This window comes from Lycorma delicatula, chromosome 2 (genome assembly GCF_047948215.1).
Source record: "Lycorma delicatula isolate Av1 chromosome 2, ASM4794821v1, whole genome shotgun sequence".
Taxonomy (NCBI): Eukaryota; Metazoa; Arthropoda; class Insecta; order Hemiptera; family Fulgoridae; genus Lycorma; species Lycorma delicatula.
Window position 1 is genome coordinate 82,854,145 of NC_134456.1, and position 26,300 is coordinate 82,880,444.

Genomic DNA, 26,300 nt, shown 5'->3' on the forward strand with positions numbered 1-26,300 from the left:
ACCAATTACATCAAACGATTATATTGTTAATAGTTATCAGGTAAATTTTATTGATCATTTAATCAATATTGGATCATCCACCGTCTAAAAGATCCGAATAAAAGAAATGGTTCTCACAGGAAGGAAAAATAAATTTAAATTAATTTTATTAATCATGGCTCATTGGTATTGATAAATAATTTATTTATATAATAGTTTCTACTTACCAACAATCTTTAATAGTATGTTCGGTTCGAGCGCTTTCGGATTAGTAATCCATCTTCAGGAACATTGATTTGTTATAATTATTTACTTCATAGATGATTAATTATACGAACTTGAATTTTAAAAACAAAAATTATAAATATAACACTTGATTGTCAAAGATAAAATAATGTCAGTATGAAGGTCTGTCTCAATTGTTTTCTAAGATTGTTATCTACATAACAATTGAGACCTTCATACCGATATGATGGATAACGTTCACATTATCTTACCTTTGACGATCAATTGTTTTATTTATAATTTTTATTTTTAAAATTCAAGTTAGTATAATTAATGATATGTGAAGTAAATAATTATTATTATTATATATCAATGTTCCTGATCATGGATTACTAATCCTAAAGCGCTCGAACATACTACTAAAGATTATTGGTAAGTGAAAACTATTATATAAATAAATAATATAAATTTAGTCAGGAAAAGTCACGAAATTTTAGAAAAAATCAGGAAAAATTGCATAAACTTCCAGAGAATTGCATTTTTGTTACCGAATTAAGATTATGTTAGTTTTTAATAAAGTAATACCAAAATATATTTTTCCTGGCGTCGGGAAATGGCGACCCTCATCGCCCAGCCATTGCAACTATATGCTTCGAGTAGCCATTAACATGTCCTATTCTTACATATATTCCCCAGTTATTCTTTTATATTAGGAGGAATATTCCAAATTGCAGTTAGTTTTTGTCACTGGTGAAATTTAAACAAAAAGTTAACCATTGAAAAATTTAAATAATGTTAACTGTTTTCTTGGAATTTATCTCAAATCATGATGATTTTTTTTGTATTTTAAGTAATTAATTACTTTTAAATGGCGTCAAAAAATGACTGTTTAATAACCAGTGGGTAGATATAAACTTACACCCAGAATTTAGTCAGTTGAGAAGTAGTAGAAATGTGTATGATACTTTTTGTGATGTTTGTATGTGCAGAAAGGGAGGACTTTGCAAAATAAAGGAAAGCAGCATAATGGAATAATTAAGATGAAGAATTCTCAGCCTTCACTGAGAACCTTTTTATCTACCACTGATATTTCAACTCAGCAGATTGAAACTTTGACTGAAACAGTTGTGATAACGGTGGTCGTGACACCTGTATGTTCTGTGCCTGGATCGTCTGGTCAGAGTTATAGCACTTCAGCAGTAAATGATACATTTCAATCCTCGACTTCATTTTCGCAAAATGACAACCCAGTTACTTCTTTTTGTTATAAAGATGATTAAGGCGGAGATTATGTTCGTTCTTAATGTTGTCCAAAATAAGTTATCCTTAAGCTCATATGAATATATATCGGTGCAACTTTTAAAATTGGTTCCTAATAGTTGTGCAGCGTCAAAAGTTCCAGCTAGGAACTACTAAATTTTCTTATGACATAATCATGGCCTTGCACTATACTTTAATGGCATTCTGCAAATATACTAGAATAATAATGACAAAATATCTTTCAAGTAAATATTAATAACCTTTATTTACTGTAGAAAATAAGGTGTTCTGCTCTAGTTTTCTTATCTGTATTACTTTTAGTCACAATGATTCTAGTTTTCATTTAAGTTGTAAGAATCATATATATTCTTTGTTGACTGAAATATGTGTTTCTTAGAATTTTTATGCAAACCAAGTTGTTAATTATTGTTTTTTTGTTTATTTTGCAAAATAACGTCGGCTAGTTTTTGTGAAAACGTTTTAGAAATCTTAGGTGCGAGCCAATTCTTTTTAAAAATTGTTTCTGTTAGTTTTTATTTCTTATATTTCTTATTTTTAGTTACCATAATGTTCACCTTTATGCAAGAAATTTATTAAAAATTAATGGTTTTTTTTTTGTACTTTGCAATGTAATTTACTGAAACAATCACAAAAATAGCGTAATTTTAATTGTATATTGTAAAAATAAAAATCATTAAAAAATAAAATTAAAAAAATGAATGTAATAATGTAATAAAAGACAATGTTTGTATGTGTGTCCGCTATAAACTAAAAACCTACTGGACTGATTTAAGCGCGGTTTTTTGCAAAATGGTCCGCGTTCTTCGGAGAAGGTTTAAAGCTATTAAAATCCTCGATCTGACCAGAAGAAAAAAAGTTAGGGGTATTTTGAACCGGCTGCTATGTTTAGAGAGTAGTTTGAATTAAATTCGATAGGTACTGCTGTCGTTTTGACAGTTGGATTTATTTACGTTCTTACTTTATTAGTGAAAGATTAAATTTTGTGAAGTTTCGTAATGCTGAGATTTTTAATATTTTATCAAACTTTGAATTTTATTTATTTAATATATTTATATACTCAAATCTAGCAATAGCGAAGCAATGTCGGATCACCAAAATAATAAAAGAAGGCGTGAGTTTTGGCAGCTATGGGAATGGGGAGGCTGGAAAAAAATAAAATATGTATATATATTACGGAGTAAACCTCTGGTCTCTTTTCACGAGTAGAGGTTTGCGTTGTATAAAGTCTTTTTCAGTGCTATTTTTGAACTGGTGGTCGAGTGTGTACCTTCCCCAGTTTCACAATCTTGCTGTCTGAGAACTATTACAACAGTGTTGCGCCCTTACTGTTAAAACGATTCATACCCTTTTCACGGGGATTCAGAGGATTTGGCGCAGGATTTGTTCGAGCACCCGCCTTATCGCGGCGAAAAGAGTGGCAACGACTCCTTGCCGCAAGTCCATGTTACAAGCAAAGGAGCCTTTACCCTTAAACCTACTCGTGCTCTTTTAGAGCACGAGCCGTAATCTGTAACTGTGTGTTGATTTCACACATTTCATCCAGTAGCGGCGAAGAAGTGCAAAGAGTGACAGGAGAATATAGGAGGTCTCCAGCTGCCCGTGGATCGCTGCGGGTAGTCGTCACGCTTGTGGGCTTGTGCCCAATATCTCTAAATAGAAGGAATACAGCGAGCATTTTGTTAGGTCAGGGCATCTCCGACCGTGACAGATGTTAATGAGGTAGGTAAGAAGCCTAGCCGGAGGAGGGGGCCGGAGCTTTATCCTTCGACCTCCTCGAACACTGGTCCTGACAACGATAGTTCAGAAGTAGATACAGAGGTGACCACCCGTGAGGGTATGAACCCACTTATTGAAGAGTTTTTGCAAGCCGGGGACAGGCCTGGCAGCTCTGCTCCATTGCCCCTTGAGATTTTGGAGTAAACGTCAATAACATAACATTATGAGAGTCAGGACATTTTTACTAAATTGATCAGTAAAATCAGGAAAAATGAATCTTCAAATTCGGTGGGAATCTTGTAAAAATTACCAAGATCATACGTAAAATTATACTTCAGACTTTCTCAGTCTAAATAAAAATCGTCAGTAATGACATTTGATTTAGTTATTATACTTTACTGGATTTTGAGTCCCATACAACCAGAGATTGGTAAAATATTTATCAAAATTTAAACGGTTACAGAAAAATTATTTAATGTTTGCCATATATATATTTAGATTGATAGTTTAATATCAGAGTAATCAATTTAAATGCAAATAGATATGATGAACGGGATATGAAAATAATTGATAAAAATAGATTACCCCTCGAAATCCGTTTAAAAAAAGCTTTTCTTAGTTATATTTTACTACGTAATGTAATTTCCCGTTGTTATTATTAATATCATCATTTGTTGGTATACAATAATATTATAAATTACAGTATTCTAATTATCTGCTTGGAGTTCTACTGAATTATCGACTTCTATAAATTCGATAACGATTATGATAATGTTAGTTGTAAACACACACGGATCTACTACGAAGATTCTTTGACCTCAAATACTTGACCTAACAGAAATCAAGAATTTGTGCTACTTTTATAAGAAAAAAATCATTTTAAATATTCCAAGCATCTTTCGTTTAGATAATGGTAATAGTTGTGTTGCATGAATATACACATCGTAATGTCATATTAGATTAGATAAATGATTTTACTTTTGAGTGTTATTCAATTTACTTTGTTGAAAGCACAAACGACAGTACTAACAAACATGTATCGTATCGAAGATGTCTAGACGGTCAAGTGGAATTGGGACTTAATATGGACAAGAGATGAAGTTGAATTTGCCAGTCAGTCAGCTGGCCTCATCTCATCTCTCCCTATAGAGACTGGAACAGGTGGTCAAACCAGTTTATATACCGTTCGATGGTTACGAGTTGTGAGGATAGCTTATTCTGACTTACCTCGGCTTGGTTTATATATATATATATATATATATATATATATATATATATGCATATTGGAAATTAACTACATTTAAATTCAAAGAATTTATAAACAAACATTGATTTTCATAAATAAGGTATAATTTTATTTATTTATTTTTTTTTTAATAAAAATCTTATTATTTCCAATTTCCAACATTTTAATTTCTATTTTAACATAAAATCGCAATCAAAATGTAGTTAGTTAAATATAAATTGTTCTATCCCTGAGTAATTTTTTTTTAATTCATGAAATTAATTTTATTAAAGTAAATTGTTATGTTACTTTTTTATATATATATATTTTTTATTCTGAAAATTCTGAAAAGATAAAGATGCTACGATTTGCTGATGATATAGTAATTCTAGCCTAGAGTAAAAAGGATTTAGAAGAAACAATGAACGGCATAGATGAAGTCCTGCGCAAGAACTATCGCATGAAAATAAAGAAGAACAAAACAAAAGTAATGAAATGTAAGAGAAATAACAAAGATGGACCACTAATGTGAAAATAGGAGGAGAAAAGATTATGGAGGTAGAAGAATTTTGTTATTTGGGAAGTAGAATTACTAAAGATGGACGAAGCAGGAGCGATATAAAATGCCGAATAGCACAAGCTAAACGAGCCTTCAGTAAGAAATATAATTTGTTTACATCAAAAATTAATTTAAATGTCAGGAAAAGATTTTTGAAAGTGTATGTTTGGAGTGTCGCTTTATATGGAAGTGAAACTTGGACAATCGGAGTATCTGAGAAGAATAGATTAGAAGCTTTTGAAATGTGGTGCTATAGGAGAATGTTAAAAATCAGATGGGTGGATAAAGTGACAAATGAAGAGGTATTGCGGCAAATAGATGAAGAATTTTTAAAAATAGATGAAGAATTTTTAAAATTCTTCATCTATTTCTTCATCTCAAAAAAACGATTAGACCATTACTCATTTGCATTTTAATAATTTGATCTTTTGCTTAATTGATAAACAATCAAGTTCACATAATTTGTTACATATCTGTCATTAAATCATTCAACATGAATAAATAAATAACTTGTTTATTTTTATACCGTCTTTTAGACTAGAATTATATATACTATTTCAAAATTGTTTAATTAATTATTTCATAAGTTATTCATTTAATAAGAGTTTTATTACGTAATTTTTACGGTTTATTTAATAAGCTTATGATTTTTTTTTTATTATGATTATATTATTTATGATTTCCTTATAACACTTTAACTTAATATTTTTCTAAAATATTAGAAAATTCTTTAATATCTGTCTTTCAGTTTATGTTTATATTCATTGTTTAAGGTATATGTTGCTTTTAAAGAGTAATTTTACTGTAATAATAGTATAAAACGTATACTGGCATGAAAAGGCGTCTGGCAGGTTTTAATTTTAAAATTATATTCGTAAACTCGTTTCTTTTCTTTTACATACAAGTTTTGCACTGCTTTATTACATGGCCTTATTTTTTAAACCCAGTCTTTAAAATTAAAAAATATTTATAAATATAGGGTAAACATACTTTCATTTTTAATTGAGGTGGTGTAAATATTTTTTCTATTATTTATTTATGTATCACAATAAACATACAGTTGTTTATTATTTTTTATACTTAGGCTGTTTTAAAATATTGCCAATATTCGAATATTTGTATTTAAGCAAACAATTTTTTTTTTACATTAACAGAACAACGTACGTTCTTAAGATATGAAGATAAAAATTGAAAGTATTGAAAGGTAAGCGATAAATTTAATTATCATAATAAAAATAATAAATTTGAAACGCATTCGATAACTTGTGATATGTACCGGAAAGAAAAATAATAAAATAGAATTAATGAAGATAAAGTGTGAGGAGCTTAAAGAAAATGAGGAGGGGATTTGTAGTCGTTAAAAGAACGTAGTCTAATAGAATAGCATTTGTGGTGATGTAGTGTAGGTTCATCCCGACTCTAATTGTTCCAGGAATGTTCTACTTAATTTTATTCATATTAAACTTTTTTTTGACGTTTATTTGATTGTAAATAATAATTAATGAATTACATAACACTAATATTATAATAAATATTATTATTATACGAATAAAGAAAATATAGTTGTTTATTAATCTACCCTACAGTGAACAATTTTATAGAAAATGTTTTAATTCCTTGTTTTCCTCACTTTAATAAATTTACACCTTACCTCATATTTGATTATTATATTTATTATTATTTGTGTTTGTTTTTTTTAAAGATTACTGAGTGACATAACTGAATGTTATTTTTTTCACAAAATATTTATAATGCAACATTTATAAATTTAAAAAGTATAATGTAACTCTCATAAATGATTTAATGTAAGCAGTAGATTCACTGTTATTAAAAATATATCTGTGTGGCCCGACACGAACTATATTCTAAGTTTTCTTCGTCTGTTCTCATATAAGTAAACTGAACTCATCAAGGTACAAATTAGTCATATTGAAGAAGACTCATTCCTATTTAAAAAAAAGCTGACAACACACAGTTGTATCTGATGCACAACTTACATACACACGCAACTTATTTAAAATATTTATCATTTTATTTAAATATAATAATTTTTCCTTTAATTAATCCAGTAATTCTAACTAAAGCGCGTGCACACACGCATACCGTATTTTAGTACCCGCGGGTGTGGCGGTACTAGCGGCGACGGTCGGCACTAACTAAACTAATGTAATTTCACAACTTAAATAGAACAAATTTGGCTTGTACGGTCTACAGACTGGTGTAGCAGTGAGGCTTAACGCATCAGGCGATCGAATTTGAGACCCAGACAGAACAAGTGATGTTTTTACACTTTAATATGATTCATTTATTTAATCAGTTGTGATGTAACAACATAGCAGTAGTTAAGAACATTTTTTGGGGTGGGGGTGCGATTTTGAAAAATGTTTTTGCAAATATTATTATTTTATAATTGTAAACAGTTAACAAATGTGCATAAGAAAAATATGATCTTAATTAGGTGAAATCTCTGAGATATTGATGGTGACCTTGCTGCATAGCCTAATCCTCTTGACCTTTTGTTCAAAATTTAATGGCATCATTGTCCATATATAAAATAATCTGACCAAGTTTGGTCAAGTAATTTTGGATATATAAGGTGATTTAGATCCGGAAAATTTCCATCCGGTTTTGTGGATTCCTTCGGTGTTAAAACGTCAATATAACTGCATACGCCCAAATTGGGCCGATTACAATGGCCTTCTATAGTTATAGTGCTATTTAGACGGGAAAGTAAAAATAGGCAGCCATAAGCACGTTGTTTATACAACTGAATATACAACAGCATATGCAATGAGTTTGATAGTAACTCAAAGCCTGAAATGTAAGTGTATTGCACGCATTGTGCGTCCTCATATTCATTCACTGCTGTTTGATGAACCAATTAAAAAACGTTTCATGACGCCATAAATTCATCAGGATAAAGATAAGAATTAATAAGGTTTAATCTCCTACTTTTTTCTCTATTTTTCCTGTTTAGGCTCCAGGAATTACCGTTCAGGTATTACTTCAGAGGATGAATGAGGATGATATGTATGAGTGTAAATAAAGTGTAGTCTTTCTTGTACAGCCTCAGTTCGACCACTCCTGAGATGTGTGGTTAATTGAAACCCAAACACCGGTATCCATGATCTAGTATTCAAATCCGTATAAAAATAACTGAGTGGTGAAGACGCGTTCACCACTAGACCATCCTGGTGGCTTTTAAGTTCCTACTAAATTAATTGAACAAAACTTTATCGTTTTCTGATTGGTTAGTCAAGTTGAACGAATAATTAAGAGCAAATGCACTACGGCGCAACACACTCATGTTTCAGGAATAGAGCTAATGTCGTCAAACTCATTGTTAAACAGCTGTAGCGAAAGCAATGTGGATATACTCGTCACTTGTTTATTTGATGGAATCATTCATTTTTATTATGTCCAGACTGTACCTCCACACGTTCAGAAGATTATCTCTCTCTTTTTCCTGTTTAGCCTCCGGTAATTACCTTTCAGATAATACTTCAGAGGATGATATGTATGATTGTAAATGAAGTGTAGTCTTGTACAGTCTCAGTTCGACCATTCCTGAGATGTGTGGTTCATTGAAACCCAACCACCAAATAACACCGGTATCCACGATCTAGTATTGAAATCCGTGTAAAAATAACTGACTTTACTAGGACTTGAACGCTGGAACTCACGACTTCCAAATCAGAGGATTGCCTATGAAAAAATAAAGTATAGCTACTTTTTCTAAAGCACTGTAAACGTAGTAGTGAATTAAAATATTTACAAACTATACACCAATCAATCATTAGATGCGTATAGATTTTGATAATTTATTAATATTAATTATTCTTTTGTCCTTTTAATTCATTATCTTTGCACGTATTTTTTTTATGTTTCAGGTAAGTAATATTTGAAGAATATAAGAAATGGAATCTTCAGGAAAATGTATGTCTTGCTAATAAATTTCCTGTGTTCCAGGTATTTTTTTTAATTCATTTACATGTATAATATTTAAAAAATACATAAGATAACTTATATGTATCGTAATATTTTTGAAAAAAACATTTGTTCTAAAAATTCCAAACCTGTTTAAAAAATAAATTATCAATATTCTAAACAAGTTATTTAATGGATCTAATTATACTTTTGTTCAGAAAAGCAGTTATTTATTAGAAATTACTAGTTACTTCTTTAACTTTAAAACTAAAAAAAAAGCTAAAAAATATAATTTGGTTATTGCTATGGCATAATTTAATTTTATTTTTATTCATAATTCCATATTTCTATGTGAATTTCTTATAGCTTTTTTCTCAAGATATCTAATGAAGCTTTTTGATTCTGGATCCGTAAGTAAATATTTTTCCTGTTTATGTAATTACTTCCTGTGTTAAATCCATATATGGTTAATTAGAGCAAAGAAGCGAATGGGATTAGCGTTAGTACTAAAATACAGGGTTCAAAAAGTGACGCAACCTTTTGAGAAAATGAGTAAGTTACAATATTTGTTGAAAATGGCCTCCAGTATCCAATTCACATAATTGAATATGTCGTTGCATGCTTGTAAGTAGATATTGTAACTTTTGCTGAGGAATTGCAGCGACAGATCGTTTAATTTCGCTCTACAATTCAGACACGGTGTGAGGATGAATTTTTTAAATGTCTTTCCTAAGGTATTCCCACAAAAAACGTCATCAGGCGATAAATCAGGAGACCGAGAGGGCCAACCCCTTCGAACAGACGTGTCCCTGAAACCACTGATCCAAGAAAGTCATAGTGTTGTTGACTGTACGAGCCGTAACATTGTCCTGTTGAAACCACGAGTACTCTTGCCGGTCTGCAGGTATAGTGTTAAAAAACTGTTGCACCATTTCTATGTATCGCTCGCTATTCATTGTGCCGTGAAAGAATGCCATGAAGATTCGTCTATGTGAAATTACACACCGAACACCCATTCTTTTTCCGTGTAACTAATGTTGATTTCCGTACACCAAATGAGTGAATTCTGTGGATTAACGTATCCATCAAGTTGGAACCGTGCCTCGTTAGACCACAACCAGTCATCGAGTTCTTCCTCGTCTGGTGTTACAAATTAAATGAACCTCTTGATAGATAGCAACACATTCTCCAGTGTGTGCAGGCAACAACACGAATTCTGTACGGATGCATCTTTAAACACTTGCGCCATACCGTGTGGGCACTACCAACGGAGAGATCAAACCGGTTAGATAGGCTTCGTACAGACTTCTTGGGACTACAGAATATGCAGATTGCACGTCGATCAACGTTTTTGGTGTTAGCACTTTCGGTTGACAGCATTTGGCTGGCATCCCGTTAAAGCCCATCAGGGCTATGAACGGGGAGTGGTGTGACGACCGGAATCGTCACAAGGTGGATGTCTTTCCCTACGGGGGTTGGGATGACCGCTTTTGGCTGCATTTGCCACATTTCCCGTCTCTTGGAACTTGTCGTACAGCCGCTTGATGGAAGACTTGTTTGGTGCATCCCATACTTTTCTCTGAAGGAATTCTGGGTCTGGGAATAACTGGATCATCTAATGTATTGAAAGATAATGAATATTTTTTTCTGCATTGCGTAACCCACTTCTCCTCAATTAAACCAGCAAAAAAAGAAGGAAACATTTTTCCATAAGGTTGCGTCACTCTTTCAGCAGGTCTTGATTACCACCGGGATAGTATTAGTACTTCCGCTACTCCGACACACATTTACTTTAAATTAACTCGCGCGCGCGTGTGTGGTAATGGTGATGATTTGGAGCAAAACCTTATTTTCAGTTTAAGCGCGCTATCTTATTTCTTATTTCAAATTTAAGGAAACCCAATTGAAGACTAAAAATATTTCTTAATCACGCCTTCCAAATCATCAAATTTCTTGCGACCACTACCCATTAAATCCTTTGAGCGTAAGCAGTACAACTAACCATTTTATTGCGTATTCAGGTTTCATCTAAGCCGACAAACCTGATCTCAATTTCAGTAAACCACACCTCATTAGAATCCTTTACTTTGTCAACGTAATTACATCATGCATATTCAATTTTATTTAGATAACACTACATCGATATTTAAACCGTCTGTAATATTCTGTATTGATAGTTTCAGTTAGTTTATAAAGTACAGTCCATTTATCAAAATCTAAAAAACTTTATCACTACCTGTCAGAACATCAATTTTAGTATTATTTTTCACACTTCTAATTTCAATATTAAAATTTTTGTAACATTCTAACCGGTTAATGAATCCATATATCTTTTATTATACAAAAGGAAATTTTAGGAAAGTTTTTTTAGCGTTTATAGCTTTGAATTACTTTAGTTCTCCACGATTACACTTTGCTTTTATAGCTGTGGATCTGTACTTTCCAACTGCTTGACTATGCAACCGAAGAAAATTGTTCGAGTGAAGGGAATTGGACAGAAAGGAAGAAGAAAATTTTAAATAACGACCCGTAGGTCATTCTTTAAATTCTAATTTTCCAAATGTAGTCATCCTACCCTACTAAACGGCATTTGTATTTATTGATATATATGAAGTTTTGGGAAAATTTAGTACTTTTTAACCGTATGCGAATTTTCGGACTAAAATCTCACGGTCGGTCATAGCGCTCTCAAAAATTGTTCGACCTCCTCGGTGATATCCCTTCTGTTCCCAGAGGTGCCCGTCGGATGATGAATATTAATTCAAGAATCATATTAATTCAAAAATATATTTTTACACAAGAGTTAATCGAACACCTAATAATCCCATTCCGAGACACCAGCCGCCAGGACAACCCACCCGGAGGGCCTAGCTGCGGAGGAGTGCCGTAGGCATGCCCTGCAGCTGGTGAAATTATCTAATTTCATTTTATTCAAAAATAGAATACAAGAAAAAGTTAACATTAATATTATATATATGGAATTGGTAACAGGAAATTTTAATACCGTTGCTTACGCACGGTAGAAAATTGAATATGCAATAAATGGCTAGGACGGATTTTAATGCGCTATGGTCCATTGAAATTGATAATTTGGATGTCGTGCTTAAGAAATATTTTTGGTCTCAGGTGGGGTTTGTCTAAGTTGTATATTTATGTATATATTTTTTTAAATACAGTACTTTAATGGTATACAGAACAAATCTTATTTTAATAATTTGAATTTTAATAACTCGGAAAACTAATTAAAAATGTCACTTAAATTTTTCCAAATATTAATTGTTATGACAGTTTTAGAAATTTACTTCGGTCCATTCACGAGCACTTATATGATTTTTTAACTTTATGGTTTATTTAAAAAATAGTAGAAAATCTTTATTTCCATTGGGCACGGAAAATTTTATTGAAGCGATGCACTTTTGTCAATTACAAGGATACTTTTGTCCTATTAGAGTGAAATTGACGGTAAAGTTTTCACAAGACTTCCTGTTGATTATTATCAAACTGTTGGTGGTCCAGCTTCTTGTTTCTCAATGTCGCGTCAATGGTGGTAGCTTATGACCTGCCTCAATTCAATGCGATCTTCAGTTGTTATTTGTATTGTTATTTTTCCACGCTTATTAAATAAATTATCTCGTAGCCCTATTTCTAAGAAAATTATTATTTTGTTATCATTTTAGTTAAGTTCTGAAATGTTTATTTCTGAATTGTTTTCCATGCTTTTATGATGAAGGCAACATTTTTTCTTTGAGTTTATTATTAAAATTCGAATATGTGTAATATTTAAATTTTTTTTTTCTATTAATTTACGCAGTGTATATCATATATTTTCTGAAATGAATATGATTTTAATTATATTAATTAACGTCATAATAATATCATGTGTAATAGGGTTAAGTAACATTTTATGTTGGCTACAGTACATCGGAATCCGTATCAATTAATGAAGCACTGTTTCAATAGTTCAGTTTTATAAAACAACTATATTTCATATGAATTACTTTGTTCCAAATTTCACGTCGATCCCGTCTTAAAAATGATTATTATTAATATCTTTTATAAACATTTTTATATTCAACTTTTTTTTTGTCTTCAGTCATTTGACTGGTTTGATGCAAATCTCCAAGATTCCCTATCTAGTGTTAGTCATTTCATTTTGGTATACCCCCTAGATCCTACATCCCTAACAATTTGTTTTACATATTCCAAACGTTGCCTGCCTGCACAATTGTTTCCTTCTACATCTCCCTCCAATATTAAAGCGACTATTCCAGGATGGAATAGTCGCACATTTGATTTATAAGTCCGTCTCTTCTTTTAACTATATTTTTCCAAATGTTTCTTTCTTCATCTATTTGCCGCAATACCTCTTCATTTGTAAGTTTATCCACCCATCTGATTTTTAACATTCTGCTATGGCACCACATTTCAAAAGCTTCTAATCTTTTCTTCTCAGGTACTCCGATCGTCCAAGTTTCACTTCCATATAAAGCTACGCTCCAGATATATACTTTCAAGAATGTTTTCCTGACGTTTAAATTAATTTTTGATATAAACAAATTATATTTCTGATTGAAGGCTCAGGCTTTCCCCTGAGATATTCGGCATTTTATCTCTCCTGCTTCGTCCATCTTTGGTAATTGTACTTCCCAAAAAACAAAATTCTTCTACCTTCATAATCTTTTCTCTTCTATTTTTACATTCAGTGATCCATCTTCGTTATTTCTATTAAATTTCGTTACTTTCGTTTTGTTCTTGTTTATTTTTATGCGGTAGTTCTTGCGTAGGATTTCATTCATCCGTGCCGTTCATTGTTCCATCTAAATCTTTTTTACTCTCAGCTAGAATAACTATATCATCAGCATATTGTAGCATCTTTATCTCTTCACCTTGTGCTGTTACTCCGGATCTAAATTGTTCTTTAACATCATTAACTGCTAGATATATGTAAATATTAAAAAGTAACGGTGATAGGGAACATCCTTGTCGGATTCCCTTTCTTATTACGGCTTCTTTCTTATGTTCTTCAATTGTTACTGTTGCTGTTTGGTCCCTATAAATGTTCTTTTATCTCTGTATTTGAACCCTATTTTTTTTTTAAAATGCTGAACATTTTATTCCAGTCTACGTTATCAGATCCCTTTTCTAGGTCTATAAATCCCAAGTATGTTGGTTTGTTTTTCTTAACTCTTCCTTCTACTATTAATCTGAGCGCTGAAATTACTTCCCTAGTCCCTATACTATTCCTGAAACCAAATTGGTCTTCTCCTAATATTCAACTTATCGAAACGAATACATCAGTAATAATTTTAATGTTTTAATAATTATTCTTATCTGAAATTGGTATTGTTTGAATTAAATGGAATACGCCTGATTAGTGAAAAATCGTTGTCCAAAAAAAATTTCTAAACCCAACAAATTAGCTAAGAAAAATAAGTAAAAACTGGTTATGACGTAATAATGAGGATATATAATAATTAGGATATATTTTTTAAATTTTCTCCGCGTTTCACATGAATGTAAAAGCGATTTAAATTGAAGTGAATTTGGAGACTGTTAAAGTTATGCACGTAAAGCGCGATAATATGATCGCATTGTATATCGCTTAATCTGTTTATCATACTATTATTACATAATTAATAAATTGTCCTTAAAAAAAAATCTATCTTTCACGTACGACTGATTTTATTTAAATTCAAGATGATTATTAATTTGGTTGGAATTTATGATTATATGTTTACTACATTTTTAATTGGTTCATATTTGTACCGTAGTGCTGCTATTTTTTTCCTGTAAGTGGATTTAATTCTGTGATTTCAAAGTAGAAAATTATCACACGTGTGGTTACTCTTTAAGGTGCATTACACTTAGAATTATAACACTGTTACTTTTGTGGCACAATATCCTTTATTTAGTATTCCGTATATACGTCATACTGAAGCTATTACAGTAAATTTTTCATGGAAACTACTTAAATAACGTAATTAGGAATAATGCAAATAAGATGCCCATTTAAAATATTTTTTCTCTTTAGTATATTTTAACTGTATTGTGGTAAATCATTTCCGTCATTTTGTTTGTAATGTTTCCCTGTTAGTTTCTTCAACTGTATTATTATCAGCTCACTTTTTCTTTATTTTTAGAACACTGCATTTATTTTTCTGTAAACTATTTTAATTTTCTTCCGATATTAAACATATCTAACCGTGTTATTACGTATCGTTATAACAACATTTTATTATCTTAGTATTGAATTATGAAACGTCTCGTAACATTATTTATGATTCAGATGTAATTGAATCTTTTTTTTATTTTTATAAAATATATCGTAAGTACTCGATATAATAATTGACAGGAAATACCAATCGCTTTCTCTTAAATCCGTAAATAACAGTTTTCCTTAAGGGGTATATCTTGTAATAAACCGTATATCTTATTATCAAATTCCTTTCTGTTTCTTGTTTTCTGATTTGTACAAAAAGAAAACGACTGAAAATGTTTTAATAAAAATCTCCTAGTATATAATTTGTTGACAATTCATTCTTTGAAGAATACACATATTTTTGTATCATATTTCAGATAATTTGAATCTTATGTCTTTATTTATATCCATGTAATTATTATTGTTTACCTGTTATTTTTATACAATTTTTAATACGCAGGAACATTCTTCATCTATCGATATCTACGGTTATTTATTTTTATTTTATTATTGTACTATTAATAAATAAGAAATTTTTTTCATACACATACCGTATTTATTTTATATTGATGCAGTTAACAGCAGGAAATTCTTTTGAGCTTTTGTCTACTCTGAAAAGAGAGAGTTGACTATATTTAAAATCACGAAGCGCTCGATGTTATCCGTTTACGTTAAACAAACAGCCGGTTTTGTTTGTATCGGTCATCCAGAGGTTGTTGCCGGTCGATTTTGATGCACGTGAAACCGAAACCGCGCGTTGATGTCAGGTTTGCATACGGTTATAGAGCGGCAATTCTTTAACCGTTAAGTCAATTTTTTCCTGTTTAATTGGCGTCACGTAAATCCAACATAGTTGCCGTATTTTGCTTTGTTGGTTAATGGGTATTGAACATCGGCAACCTCGTTCGGTTCGTGATGAGCGGCTGACCTCGCGACCTTGAGTACAATCCGTTCGCTAAATTGTAGACTCACTTCCCTGTACAGTCTTGTGCTTAATCTGGTTACCTGTTATCCTTTATTCATTATGAATCGCATTCTGTATCAGAGATAATAATTTTATAAAAATATTTACGTTTTTTTTTTAACGTATTCTTGTATCCATAAAATGTAAATTTTTAAATTCTTATTTTAATATACATATTTTTAAATTCAAATGATTTGATAGTATATTTACTGCTGACACTTTTTTAGCATTTTTTTTTTTCATGTTTGATATTTGTGTTTTTTTTTATATGTTGTGTGTAATTCTTTCTATTTAGGTTTTGAGTTAGAAATTTTATTAATCAGGATAATTCTAAACGTAATTCATTTTCAAGTATATTTTATATATTTATAACTTGTTTTGTAAACATTTACGATAAAATTTGGTTACATAAACCAGTATATTTATACTGTATAAATACAAATAAATTAAGTAAATCCTTACAAAACAAATTTTTAATTGCAGGTGATAAATATTAATAATTATGATAATAACAGATAAAAAACTAATATACATTTATTTCTAAGATGATAACAAAGATTTTATCATTAAATGAATTACCTTAAAAATGAAAAAAACGTTTCTAAGATGCAATTTTATCTTAAAATATGTACAATATCTTTTCCATTTAAATATTTATTCAAATAATTAGCAAGATTATATTAAAATTTTAATATTAATTTTTCATACCTTAAGTTAAGAATTATTATTATCTTATTTCATTTTTCTTACCTTTAAAATATATACAAAAATGTAAAAATTATTTCATTATTTTTTACTTCCTTGTATGAAGTAAAGGAAGTATTGTGATCACGAAAAATTTCGGTTTTCAGATTTCAACGGAAATATCCATTTTGACCACCCCTGAATCCATTTTGAATAGTTTCGGCATGACGTCTGTACATACCTACGTATGTATGTGTGTATGTATCTCGCGTAACTCAAAAAGGATTAGCCGTGGAATATTGAAATTTTGGATTTAGGACAGTTGTAACATCTAGTTGTGTACTTTTGATTGCAATCGGTTAGACCAAAAGTGTCCAAAAATGCCCAAAATCCAAAACATTTTTCTTATCTACTGTAATCAGCTCTCATTGAAAGCTTTTCAACGATATATCATAAGTGGTACATATTTTCATTGGTTCCAGAGTTATACCAAAATAAAAGTTTAATTAATGAACTATTTGGATCTTTCAAGGGAAAGGCACATCGGTTCGAATTCGACTTATCTTGTTTTTAAATAATTTTTATTATAATTAAATATATTAATTTATTAACATCTTATTGTAAAAACATTTTTACGTTAAATAATAATTCAATAATAACAATAAAAAGAAAAAAAATATCAGAAGTTATTAATGAAATAAAATTTTATATACTTTTCATTTTAAAAAAAATTATATGTGTAATTTAATAGGCATAAGGAAGTCATGTGGTATCCACATCAAATTTTATTAAATATAATTAATTATAGATAAACGCCTATTTATTTAACTATTATGTCTTTGTCATTCAAAAATTTGTTATGATGTTCTCCCGTGACTTCTCTCTCAAGTTAATGATTATTTATTTTGTAATTGTAATTATATGCGTACTAAAATCATTGAACTTAAAATTGTACTAATAATGAGATTTTATTGTAGAAAATGATGCTATCGTAGAGGAAAATATAACGAAATTCTCATCATTTAAACAGTGTTATAAGATATTTTATTTTATTTAATAAATCCAAGAAAGAATTATGCTAAACGGTTATTGAAGGCAAGTAGAAAACAAAAAAACTATCAAAAAGCTTTTATTTAAAAAAACAAAAAAAACCCAGAAAACTTGATGAATTTAATTAAAAAATAAAATTTGTTTAATCGCCTCCAATTTTGGAGAATAACATTTATCATTTGCATATTTAGCGTTAATTATACAAGGTTAGCGAGCGAAAGTTATGTTTACCTTAAATTCCTCTTTTATACTAGGGTTTCTCATAACCTATCTACCTTACAGCATTGATTCTCAAACTTTTTCGCCTACTGCTCACTTGAGAATCAAAAATTTTCTAGCCCCCCAAATTTTTAAACTATCATCTGTTAAAAATAATAATTGCAATTGCTGTTTTCAAGATGCGCTCTTAAAAACAGCAACTGCAATTATTGTTTTTAAACGTGGCATACCCTGTTTCTGAGTTGAAACTTACATTTTAAATAAGAGCAATTAAAACGCATATTTAATCATATTTGGAAGTATTTTTATTAAAATTGCTTTCAAAAAGTTTATAATAGATTTAATGACAAATTGTGAGGTACATTAAAGACCTCATAATTTGCCATTAAAGCTAGATCAAATCCTTTAATTTCCATATTTATTTGTATCGATACGTTGCTTAGATCGGGAGATATACAGCATTAAAGACAAAAGTGGCCTTTTCTCTTTAAACTGGAATGTTTCGGTTCAGAAAAATCGTAGAAACATATGAAAAAAGAAATTAAAGCGAATGTCCTAATCTTTTAAACGATTTTAATGCAGTTTACAGAAAAAATTTCGTTTACCCCCATGCGCTCGATCACAAACACAAAGAAAAACTTCCAAATTTTTAAAACTTTTCTTCTCACTGATTTTTTTTTTAATTTGACGATTTTTGAAATCTGAAGTAATATTGTTTAAAAGTAGAGCATTCAAGCTTTAATTTTTTTTATTCGTCTCTCTAAGCCTCTTGGTTGCAAAGCAAAAGTAGTTTGAAATACATTTTTTATCATAAAATATAGGTGTCCCTTTAATTTTTTGTACTAGTATATTAGGTATTTAATTTTACATTGAAATATCAGGAAAGCATAAAATATTTTTTTTTTAATCAGCCATCGCCATCCTAGACCGCCTGAACGTCCCCAATTTTTTGTAGGTTTTCTACCGCCCCCTCTGAAGGCCTGCAGAGGTTACAAGGGGGCGTTATCGCCCATTTTCAGAACGAATGCCTTAGAAATTGGTATCGGGAGATTTTTTTTAAATTTCTAGTTATCGTTTCGATCCCCACCACAGCTTATCTGGGTTTGTCGATGTATACCGGCAACGGTCCGAATAAGCAAATATTTCGGTCTTTTACCGATGTATTTGGTACGTGTCGACATTCAACAAAGAATATCGACATTCTGTAATTTCGGTCTTTTATGGTAACATATATAAGGCAATTTTTTGGTAACATTTTGGGATTAGTATCTTCAAGGAGTGAAGGGGTTTTTTGTGGGTTAATTTTTTCATAATTTTGTAAAAATAACCCAACTTTATATTAAGCTCAGCACATGCAATGAATGCTAATCTTACCATATTTTTAAAAAAGATTGTCTTGTAAATCCCCCATCCCCAAAAATCAAAAAAGGTATCTTTTTATTTATTGCATATTTTTTAATCGAATTTTTTTAAATATTTATCTAGATGGTGTAGTAGTGAAAGCGACCAAAAAAAAAAAAAAATACTTGGGACATTATTGGGAATAGAAAAGCCGATAAAAGTTTAAAAATATCGATATTTTGAAATTTTCAAAACGTTTTTGGTTTTTTTTAAACTTTTAATATTATTAAAATTTTAAATAACGTACTTTTAGTAATAATATTGGAATAAAATTTTATCATAATTTATCCCCCGCCCCCAAAAAAGAAATCTTCGGTAACTTTTTATTGGTTGTACATTTCTTAGATGATTTTTTTCTTCTGTTTCTTCCATTTAACATGTAAACATAGAAAAATTTAAAAAAATTTTTGGTAGGTGATTCTGGAGGTGGAGGAGCAGAAAAAATAAACAAATAAACAAATATCGATTTTTTGAATATTTAAACTTTTTTGGTTTATTTAAAAATATAACTATTATACAATAGAACTTCATTATAAATTACCTACCCCCACTTCAAAATAAAAAAAAATCCCTTTCGTCACGCCGTAAGGCGGAGGTAGATTTCACCGGGGCTTAATCGGGGATAAAAAATATTTCCATCGTAAAGTTAAGAAAAACTTAAGATTTACTCATACAATGGTTGTATGTGAAAAAAGTTTCACATGTTTAGTATACGATAAGCCTCATTTTCTTACAATTCCAGCAACATTTTGGTCATCCCTTCCCGTAAGGGTTGGTCATATCAAAAATGACAAAAGTATTACGTAATGTTTAGAGGAGTCACGATCACTTTAAACCTTTTCGATACTGTGTCTATTAAGGGAAGTATGATTTTTTTTGTCTTTAAAGCCCAATTTTTTCCATCCCCTAGGCCAATGATTGGTGATATTAAAAAATTTTACTTATATAAGTTTTAGGCTCTTATCCAAAGAATAGTAGGAACTTTAAACGAATTCTATATTTTAGCCTTAATATGAAAATTAAAGCGATATTTTTTTTCCTCGAAAAAGCACTCCCATCTTCACCCCCATGGTCCGATTTTACCCATTAACGAACTCGACCTAGATTTTGGGTTGTTATATTTTATGTATCAATTTGAAAGTGATTGGTGCAAAATTACGGCAGTTATCATGTTCACAAGAAAGTTAAATATAATATAAACTTTTGAACTGACGGTGATTTTGGGGTCTGGGGTATGTGAAACCCTACGATTTGTCAAAATTTTCCGGAAGTGAATCATGTTATCCATTACAATATTATTCATGTATAATTAATTATTTTTACACTATTTAAGAATAAATAACCAAAGCTTGGATAGTATTACAACTTTGTTGTCAGATTTTTTCCTCTGTAGCTAGTTTATTGCCAGGTCTTTTAATTATACATTCTGTATCAGTTGTAAGATTACCTTAACTTCATATATCTAATTTTTTTTTTATACTTAATTAAAATTTATTTCATTTTATACATTTTATTAGCCCTTTTATTTCAGTTTTATTTTATTGCTTTTATTTTCATACGCTATCGTTTTAAACTTTACTTTATTAGTATTATATTTATGACATAGCATCAAAATTGGTTTAATTATGTGTAATTAACACTGTTGTTTCTTTATAGTGAATTTTATTATATCGTAAAAATAAAAATTTAATGATTTTTTAAAAATATTTATATATGTATATTTAAAAAAACTATTTTTTCTCTAAAAAAAACTAGTTAGCAAAAAATGTAAATATTTTTTAAGAGCATTCTTTTTTCAGGTTAATCATAGTTTTGTTCAGAACTTAACATTTTTATACAATAATAATCATGCAAGTAATCATGATGATTTTAGAATTTATTATTATCTTTTATTATTACAGTTATTTCTAGAGTAACTAATTTTTTATATGTGATTGGACCCATAAACATGTTTAAGTTACATGTAAAATTATAATAAAAAAAACTGTAATTCGTAAATAAATTAAAAATAACAACGAAGTGTACTCTCATTTATATAACTGCGGCTTTCACTTTAATAATATGGGTTAATTTTTATAACAGAAATTTATTTTAGTTGTTATTAAATTGTATTTAAAGAAAAAGAAGAAGAAAACATAATAGTAATAATAATATTAATAATAATTGCAGGAGCATCGTGATTCTATAAAAGTACCAATTTTTATAATTATTTTTATTATTATTAATATAATTTCAAGTGTCCATTAAAATAATTCTATATAATAATTTACTATTAAAATAAAAAAGGCAAATAATACATTATAATAATACTATAAAATGATTTAGCATTTTTTTCATTTAAAAAAAAAAAATTAATATTAGATAAAAATAATAGCTGAAAAATATATTGTTTAAAACATTTAAAGCTTTTTGTGCGACTAACGTATTTTTTTAAACGTCATTTTTAATCTAATCATCCAGTTTTCCTTTATTTAATGCACCTGCCTTTAAAAGGTAGGCGATATCTACTTTTTATTCAATTTTATCAAGATAATTGTCAAATTAATGTATGTTTTTCCTACTCACCTTATTATAAGGAGCAAAAAGAACGTACAGGGTTTCTAATTAAATAATTTCGTGAGATAATAAATCAGACATAGCACCTAATTGATACAGGGTTAAGGTGGTCCTTTTTACCACCGTATGCACCTTTTATTTAGAGTCCAATCAAAGTTCCCTTTAATTTTTTCAGAGCTGCGCGAACAAAATTCAATTGTGGTAAAAAAAGTATTCAAAAATAATTTTTTTCAAAATTCTTTATTGTTATACGATACATACGAGTATATATCAATTATACAATACATTCATATATGTATTCGTACTTAAATGAAAACAATTAGGTAACGTGTTTTATTTCAGATTAATATTTTTCTTAACTTTTTGTCTTCTATCTTTCATAGAAATCCATTCTTTGTAAACTTCATTTGTATTTACTTCTTGACCATCGGATAGACATATTTTAATTCTCATAAGATCACCCAAGTGTTCATTTTCGAGTCTGTTTCAGTTTTTTTGTTTTATGGAATTCATAACAAAATCCACGTTCGCAGTTTACGCTGGATGCTTGGAAAGTTCTCACAATGTTATATAGAAGAGAAAGGTTAGAAAATTCAGGGTTAGTTTGGATAAAGGTTGCAGGTTGGTGTTTCGGCTGTAGCGGAAATTCTTATACATATATACTATAGGGGGGGGGGGGGAGTTGAAAAGATATGGGCACCCGGGTGCGAAACGTGGAACCGTGTAGGGTCACGGGGTAGCCTCATTGTTGAGGGCGCTAGGGCCCAAACCACAAATAACGGCGGCTTGGGTGGGGACGGGCTGATTACGCAATGAGGATTCCAAGCTATGCGATGTGGGCACGCTGGAGGGGGGTGGGGTGGTGGTTATGCGTGGGGAGCATACCCGCACCTTGAGTAGGTGTAGGCACGGGCAGGTCAGTCGTCTTGTGAAAGGGAACCCTGACCATACAGAAGCGGGAGGTCAGGGAGTTCTGATGAGCCGGGACCCCGTCTTTTCGGTTCGCATTCAAGTAGTGTTAGGTCTTTTGATTTTCTTGTGCATGATGTAAATAATGATTTTGTATATGTGCATTTTATATTGTTCCATATGTTAGGTTAGGAAATGTCTATTGAGTGTTTTTAATGGGCCGTCTTTTATTTACTTTCATATTAAGTATGGACTTTTTGCTATATGAATTGTTGAACTTTTAGCCTGTTTTTTCAATTGATATGCCAATACCGTAAATAGTTATGATTCATTGACATGTTAGCGCTATTGCTCAGTCAAGTCTTTGTCACTTAATTATGTCTAGTTCTGTTACTGTCCTGTAGAATTTTAGGCCCATCCAGATCGGTTAGAAGACACCTAGAAATACTGGGAGCATGCCAAGGGGTTATTGCCTGGGGAATAAATGTATAAATGAGTTTGTAAAAAAAAAAGACGCGAAAAAAATGAGGTCGCCAAGGGTTGAATCGTGGATACCTATAGGAAAAAGGGAGGTAGCCTCAATGCTGAGGACGTTTTTCGTCCATTCACACGCAAGAGTGGTTAGATTGGGGCGTTCTGATGAAGCATTGAAGACCCTTAAAGTATGTGAGGCGGGCGCGCGATTCGGGGAGGGGTATGCGTGGGGTGCATACCCGGATCTGATTATGGTATATTGACGGGAAGGGTAGCCTTTCTGGGTAGGGGCGTCGTGGCAATCAGAAGCGGTGGTCATGATGTCTCAATGAACCAGGAGGGACTCTGACGGGCAGGACAGCGAAGATAGCAGCTGCATGCACAGGGTGAGTTAATCTACAGCCAGGTTACTCAGGGCTGACCGAGGCAGCGTCTTCTAGGTGATTACCAGTTGCCCCTGAGTGGTTAAAAAAGGTCCAAAAAAAGAAGGGACATTACGGGGGGGGGGCCAGTAAGAGCCCTAAACTAGGACGGGTTTATTTGCCATCACGGCTCACGGGTGTGATTGAGGTAGCGTCTATTAGGCGAATGCCGGTCGCTCCTTGTGAGTTTAAAGATGGTTAAAAAAAAAGTTTGGACAAAGGTTAATGTATCACTTTAAAATCTTGAGCAATCCTAGTTTAGTTTTCTCTAAAATTGAAACTTTCAATTCTGAATATTCGTTTCATATTTTACCTATATCAACGTTTATATTTGCCTTAAATTCTTAATAATTTTTTGGAAAACTGTATTATATTTTGCTTTCCGAAATCAACATTTTTCCTGAATTCATAATAATTTCATTATCAGATGCTTACCAATCTTGGAAATCTGCTCTCTAAATGAACATACACGTTCAATAAATCGAATTATAGCTGATGTATCGATATAATTTTGACGTTTCTATAATATTTCTCTTACATTTTCCTTCCAAAAAATCTCGTGTCCCAAATTTTGAGTTTTTAGTATGTTAATAGTAATTTTTACATACCGATGAGCACCAGTAATTATTAAATCACTTTTCTTGATATGTTTATAAGGGTGTAAGCTCGTCTAATATATATTTCATAGCAAATATTGCTACCCTAAATTGTGAATTAGAATTTTTCGCAGTATTTAGAAATGGGATCATTGCTTTCTGTTGTCTTTTACGATACTCAATGTATCGTAATTCTTTTACTGAAGCATCGACGCGAAATATCTGGATAACCATCTAACTCCATTTAATGGTTTAAATGATATAACATTATGCTCTAACACTCGAGCTAATTCTTCAAAATTTTTCTTTTTGATGCTATATCGGTGGAAACATTGTGTACACTCTAATAAAAATTTCTATATTCTGTATAATAGATGCATTTTTTCACGCATCATCTAATCCTTTTCCTATGTGCTACACAGTGTTATTCAGTTAAATGTGATATTTCTCTTTTGAGAATTGTTGCTACCCCATTTTTCTTCCCGAGCATGATGGCTTCATCACTCGTAACTATTACATTACTTTGTGCGATGAACTGCCGATGTTTTTGTTATGAATAGTAGTTGCTCCCGTAAGAAAGTTACGGTGTAACCCCTACTCCGTAGTCTCAACTAAATGTATCATTGAGTATACCTTATTTATAATATCCGATTGTAGATGCGCGGGAAATAAATTTCTCTGTACAATTTACTGCAATACCTCTAAAATCATTGCGCATCCACGCAGCTTAGAGGAATCTATGGTCCCAATGAGTATTTTTACTACGGAAAGTAAAGTTAAATCAGACAATATAAAAAAAATTTCCAGTAATTTCTTATGTTTATCAACAAAAAAAGAAAATATACTGTTTGTAAGAATCAAACAGAAAAATAAGAATTAAAAAAAATACGTTGTATAAAAGAATAGAAATGATTTTCTAAATGCGGAGTCCTTCTTATATTTTTTTATTTTTATCTTTTCTTATATTTGTCTGTAATATGTGAACAGAATCCGTTTTGATTTTTTTTTGGAATTGAATTACCTTATTCATTTTTTATCTTAGATATATACAAAAGTATCGTTAGTATTTTAGTATCGTTACAAATGTCCACAGTTATAATTACGCGCAAAACAATAGGCTGGTGAGTCCAGCCATCGTTTCTTAATATGTTTTAAGACCATTTACAAGATTTTATTTTTTGGTTTCTATTTATATAATTTTTATTTCATAAAGAAAGACCTCACTCTAAATATTTCAATGATAAACCTTTTATGCACAAACCTGATTTTTAAAACAGTTGCGGAATAGTCGGATAATTGTTTCCCGAATTTAGATAACGATAAAATAAACTTGACTAAGATAGAGGTAAACTCTTTAAAATGTTAGAGGATCTTACTGTAAAATAACAACAATGTTTCGTAAAAATTCATTCATCAGGTGGTAAGACTTCCTTCAAAGAAATTTATTTTTATTGTATTTTTCATCTGTCGGTAACAGTTAATGTTCTTCCAATTATTTTTAATTAATTAATTTTTCTTCAACGTTTTCACGACCTTCTTGGAAACGATTAAACTCGTAAACTCTCGCTCGTAAACCCTTGCTTTACTCGTAGCAGACTTACCAAAAGCAATATTTAACATTTTATAAAATATTGCTACACTTTATTCCATTCTTATAGCAAAATTTAATACAAATTCTCTGATCCATTATTTATACAAATAAAAATCACCGATTGTACGAAAACACGTGTTATCGTTTTGACAACAGACTAAACACCCAATATAGGTAAAAATGTACAGATACTTTTCAAACATGTTCACCAATACAACTACGAAAAAAATCGCGAGAATCGGACTAATGCAACCCGCGAAATTTCAAAATTCTGGTTACTTGAACACACCTCGTATCTGAAATCAGAAATATTTTTTTAACTG

General features: G+C 30.7%; 1 protein-coding gene across 5 annotated transcripts in view; it reads left to right on the forward strand.

The window, feature by feature from the left end:
- The window catches only part of LOC142318947 (uncharacterized), an 848,641-nt gene that overhangs the window by 620,564 nt on the left and 201,777 nt on the right, over window positions 1-26,300 (forward strand). The window lies entirely within an intron of this gene.